Source organism: Lactuca saligna, chromosome 4, assembly GCF_052625555.1.
Source record: "Lactuca saligna cultivar CGN05327 chromosome 4, ASM5262555v1, whole genome shotgun sequence".
Classification (NCBI taxonomy): Eukaryota; Viridiplantae; Streptophyta; class Magnoliopsida; order Asterales; family Asteraceae; genus Lactuca; species Lactuca saligna.
The window spans coordinates 112,477,812-112,484,045 of NC_136420.1; positions in this window are offsets into that span (position 1 = coordinate 112,477,812).

Consider the following 6,234-nt stretch of genomic DNA (forward strand, 5'->3'; position numbering starts at 1 on the left):
CCTTATTTTGTGCGTTTCTATAAACAAAAGTTAGTTTTGGACTTTTTCATAAATTGGACTAAATTTTTAGGACTTTTCTGGAGATTTTCCTAATTATATTCAATGAGTATGATACCATAGTTAATTAATTTATTAGTGTGTTTCACTTTTCATGTTTATTTTCTTGACTAATAAAATATTATTCAAAATTCCACAGTCATTCATACTTTTGTAAGTACGTAGTGAATTCAAACTATCATGAATCATTTGTAGATTGTCCATAGCTATTGGACATTGCATAGGGATTGCTGTAATATTCATAAGTACTTGGAAAATGGAGATTTTGAGTTTTAGATAAACCTACGATTAGATATTACTTCATGAATTCAATCACAAGTAATTTTAGGATGATAATATCTTATATTTCACATTCGGAGATACATAAGTTGTAATTTGCATGTCAATTGTGTGTTGGTATTACACAAACGTATCAGTAACTTGATGTAGTCTTAGTTTATTTGTTTCCTTTTGCCTCAACAAGAAAGAAATATCTTAAGGACCCTTGATGATTTGAGTTGATCTATAAGAACTAGGCCTGGTCTAAACTAACTGATGCGTGTGTTCAATTTTGTACTATGAATTTGATTATAAAATCCGAGACTGGGAAAGAAGCAAATGAACATGAGGTTGATCATTTAATCTATGACTCTGTTCGTACGATATCTTTTAGAACATAGGAATATCTGATCACTTATCCTAGGGCCAACATTTGATTTGAATCAGTGTTCGATAGTGGCTTTGGAATGCACACTTTGTTGTTTGGTTCAAGGTTATACTTGTAATTTTAGTTATAGAATTATCCAAGTGGGAGATTGTTAGATTAAGGTGTATAAGCTCATAACTGCATTAGTATATTCTTGTAAATAAAAAAAAAAAACTCCTTTTTGGGTTTTCCTCATAACAGAACTAACTAGAAATGATATTAGAAGAAAGAAAGAGATAAAGAGAGAGAGAGGAATAGAGAGAGAGAGAGAGAGAGAAATGATTTGTTAATATATTATATGGTTAGTATATTAATTTGAAATAGATAATTGATTTGTTAGTTTATTATGTAATTAATAAATTAATATGATATCAAGAGATAAATAATTGCTTTGTTAATTTATATGATTGATTAATTAATAAGAAATCAATGAGAATTAATTTAAAATTTTTCAGATTTAATTGGAATTAATTTATGGATTAATTAGAATTAATTAAAGATGCAAAGAGTGAATTACAACTGTTCAATATCTGAAAAAAAAAAAAGAAATTATAGAAGCAACCATGGTATGAACGATTTTTGAGGGATTCCTAAGCTTTCTGGAAGCCTCCTGGTTGTAGATAAGGAAATGATTTGAACTGTGATTATTTCTATTATTTAATCAATTTAAATTTGACTCTGTCTGTAAGTTACCTAAACTATAAATAGGACAATAAGGAGACAATTTCATTCATACATATTCTAAGAAGCATATTGTGACAACTATCAAATTCAAGTCATTCTTGGGCTCATGCATCTTTTTATAAACCATATATGCACATCATGCCATGGCCTAGTAGTATAAATTAGGTCACAATCTTGTATAAGCTAGGATCCAACTACAATCTAGGACTAATATACTTGACTCTTACGATTTTAGTAAGTTGTCTAGCTACTATAGGAAATGCCAATACCCGAATTAGAACGAACTCCAAACATTTGTTACATTTGAAAAAGGGTATAAAACCCTAAAAATAAATTAAAATCTTCTAATTTTATTTCAATATGATGGTAAATATCTAACAAAGTTCCAAAAGCCCTAAAGAACCCAAAAATCCAAATTTATAAACTTTAAAACCTAAAAACTCTATAAGATTTGTTATGAACCTTATTATATCAAATTTAAATAATCAAGTTATAGGATATACTCAAAGACATAAAAATTTAATGATCAAACATTAATCGTAATTTATTAGTTAAAAACGAACATTTTTAATAAATCAAGAATTAAATAAAGAAGCCTTTTTATAAAAATTACGGTTTTATAAAAATTGAAGGGAAATTTGTTTCATTTTAACTAGGAGAGAGAGAGGGCCTCTCTCATCCACTCAAAATCCGGCCACCCTCTATCCCATGCTCTCTTTTCCCTAAAACTTTCAATCATCAATTCCTTTCTTCACTTATTATCCCTCTCTTCAATCTCTCTCACACTCTACCCTTTACAACACTAAAACTCTCTCTTTTTCTCTCAAAACCCATGAAATTCTCCAGATAAGAACACCTCTCAACCTTCCAAATATTCATTTTCTAGGGTTGGTCTACAAGGTAATCACAAAAATCCTTCATTCTCCTTCACTTTTCTTTCTAGTTTTAAAGGTTTTTCTTACACTTCTCCTTCTCCTACACCATTCTCTATGAACATTCATGAGAATAGCCATGAATGTCAAGTTTGATGATGATGGTGGTAGGGATTCACCCAAGAACAACATCCATGTTGTTCTATGGTGAAATCCAAGGACCAAAACCTATGTCAAACCCTAAAATACAGATTTTTACAAGTTTTAAAGGTTCATATACCTTATGCATTCAACTTTTTCCTTTGAAAACATCACTATGATCAAAATATGTCCATGTATGGTATTTGAACTGTGATGCATGTGATAAACATCAAGTTAAAGAGTTTGATGATCAAAGTACATCGTTAATAGTGCATGTAAATGATTTTATTCATAAAAAACTCTAAATATCCTTTTATGTTCAATTTTTTTCTTAGAATCACAGTAAGATAATAAGAGGATCTGAGAAATCCCAAGAGTTTTTATCATTTCTTTGATTTATTAAAATTGTTACAAGAAAACATAACCATAGATCATTTAAAATACTTTCTGAGGTCTATAAATCCTAGATAAATTCGTGGATGACCCCTAATGTAAATAATGGCCTATCATTAAGTTTCATTGATTTTTGTTACTGTTTAGTATGATTTTAATTTTTTTTAATTCCAATAAATCATAGAACCATTTCAGGGAATGTGAAAAGATTATCCATGATTTTTCATAGATCCTACCTTATATTTTGGGAATTTTTAATAATGCATATCTGGTTTTCCACGATAATTGTATTTATAATGGACTAAAAATGGGAAAAATAGGTTTACTCATCCAAAATTCATGAAAACTTACCAAAAAACCTTATAATATATTATGATGCTAAATAAAACTTTGGATGATTTTTCTCTTCTGTATGCTATTTTTCTAAGATTAAATACACTTAAATCCATAAAATCGGATTCCATTATGTAAAAATCACCTTCTGTATTTTTAACAGATTATACACACTATATATAAAATTTACAAAAAGTTTGGTGATTTACCTTATCTGTTTAGTAATTATTCACCAATTAATAATTATTTAAGTGAATAAAACAAAAAAATAGTTAAACTGATTGAAAAATATATTTTTTATTTTTTACAGCTTCTATATATTTAATAACAATGTTACAAAATTTTTGGGTAGTTTTGAAAATTATGTTCTATTTATCTATATTTTTGTTAGAATAAATGCACAAAAATCATAAAACCATATTAAACCATTTATAAGTCGATTTTTATATTTTTCCCAACTTAAGTATGTTTAATATCAGTAGTATAAAATGTTTGGGAATTTTTATCATCTGAATGCTATTTTTCATGAAATTATATTGATACGAAGGCTTAAAATTTTGGAAAAATAGCTAATAACATCAAAAATTCAAGGGAAATTTTCTGGAAGACCTCTACTATATTTGAAATAAAAATGTAAAGTTGAAAATTTTTGGAAACTTTTGAATAACATTTTTGGATTTTAGGAGTTTAAAACACCTTTAAATGTGTTGAAATATCATCAATTAATATTACAAAAATCTGGAAAATAATATCCAAAATTGTCTTAATCACATGACTTATAAAAATTTTCTATTTTTGAAAAATTGTTACCAATTGATATAAAACCAATATTAGAACAAAATTTGGCATTTCTATATATGTAGAATTTAGTATATTAGCGTTAGATTTCGACATAGAAACTCACTAATGTGTGTTTAATGATGTAGGATCCCGGTAGTAAGGCGTTGGTGTATTCCAAGGCACCACTTTGTAGCAACTTGAAACATTGTGAATATTCACGACTCCCCATATTTTCGGTTTTTTATGTTTTGGGGTGGAAAAACATGTCCGAAAAACTATTTATTGTTCGTTGTATTTTAATTGATTTGTATCAAACTTTATTACTATATTTTGCTATGTATGTCTATGCAACACGAAACATGAGGCATTATCGTCCTAAGTCCCTTCCCTTATACTTTACTCCAACCATTAACGCTTTGAGCCAATGGTCATTATGGATAGCGCTATTAGGAATTTACAACTCCTCACTCGCTCGATTGCTGGAGTGCATGATACCATATAATCTATGGAACGATAAGAATATATCTTGATAGGGCATCAATCATAGGCTTGGTTGTGAACTCATTATTTTCTCAAATACACACAAACTAGCTTACTCATTATAGCAACGAACTTTGTTTCTTATTATAGCAATGAACTTTGTTTCTTATTATAGCAATGTACTTTTATCTATGGAAACTTTTATCTCAAACATTGATTTAGTAAACCTGTGAACTCACCAACTATTTTCATAGTTGACACTCGTTTTACATGCTTTTTCAGGAAATAATTAGTAAGTGGATATAAAGATTCGTCATCATAGAGCATGCTACATCATGTGGAAGTTATTTTACGAAGTTAACTTTTGAACAATGTTATTTTGAGAAACTTGTATTTTGTTTTGTTTAAATTATGAGTAGTAAACTTTTAACTATTACTATGATGATGTATCTTTATCTTTTACAATGAAACCTTTATTGTTATCATATCTTGCATTTTCGCTTTAGTGGGGTATGACATATAGGAACGAAATTTCTCCCCCCCCCCTTCCTCTCTCTCCTCTTTATTCTAGGGTTTCTATGGTTTTGGGTGTGTGCCATTAGAGACATCATAATTTTGGTGCTAGGCTTTCCAAGATCAACTATAAGGGATTGAAGTGAATTGTTTACTTCAACAATTCAAAGTTATGTAACCCTATTTTGGTATTTTTAATAATATTAGGGTTCTTGTAGGTTTGTTATTCATTGTATGTTACCTTCGAATTATTATGACACAGATCCTTATAGGTTGCAATTGCCCTTAAATGTTAACTGATTTTTTATGCAATTACATGTTTATTTTTGTAGCCTTTAAAACCCATTAGGTTGTGGGTTTGTAAATGCGATTTTTTAGGAGCTTATTGGGATTCATTATGTGAGGCTACATATGAAATTGAAGTTCCGATACCAATTCTTTTCTATATTCATGGTGGCTAAAGGGAGGCGAAATCAAGCAAGAGATGTTAGTTAAAAGTGTTTTTTTTTTCAATTCATTAATGGTTAAATAGAATGAAATAGTTTTGTTCCATCAACTACTATGCTTCATGCTACTTTTTTACAAATGTATGATTGTGATTAGTAGTTAATCTTGGAGCCTATGCTGAAATAGTTTTGGTGATGAACCCAACTAACACTGTTTTATATGCTCCCTCTCCCTAATTTCTTGAAGAATTCTTACTGATCCCTCATTCTTGAGTTAAAAAATGAAATAATTATATCTTCTTATCTTTGTTACTTTCTTGGAAACTAATTAAACTTTGGTTTAAAATAGTATAAATTGTCTATGTGTATTGCTATAAAGTGTATCGTCGTTTTTTTTTTAAAAAAAAATTATACGTTAGCGCCTAAGGGTCTTTTTTTTACGGCTCATCCTGGACATTTGAATCCTCAATACCGACTCTGATATCATCTTTTGCCGAATAGATGATATTCATCACTAATAACTTACTTATTGATACGTTGCTAAATGATATATGTTTTTAGACATTTTATAAGAATTTTTATAATTAAAATATGACAAAAGGTGTTAACTTTCTTTATATTTATATTTTATAGGTAAAAATTCAATGTTGTTGAAAATGAAAGAAAATGGGTTAAAATGGAGCTAAAATGATTAGTTGGGGGCAAAATAGGAAAAAACTTGCTAAATTATAAATTCACTATTGAAATATGTAGTATTTAGACCATAGAATTAGAATCGTAACTCCAATTAAAGATTTTAAATATGTTCTAGAAAATAGACAAAATTCCTACAACTCAAGTGTGAGGGCCT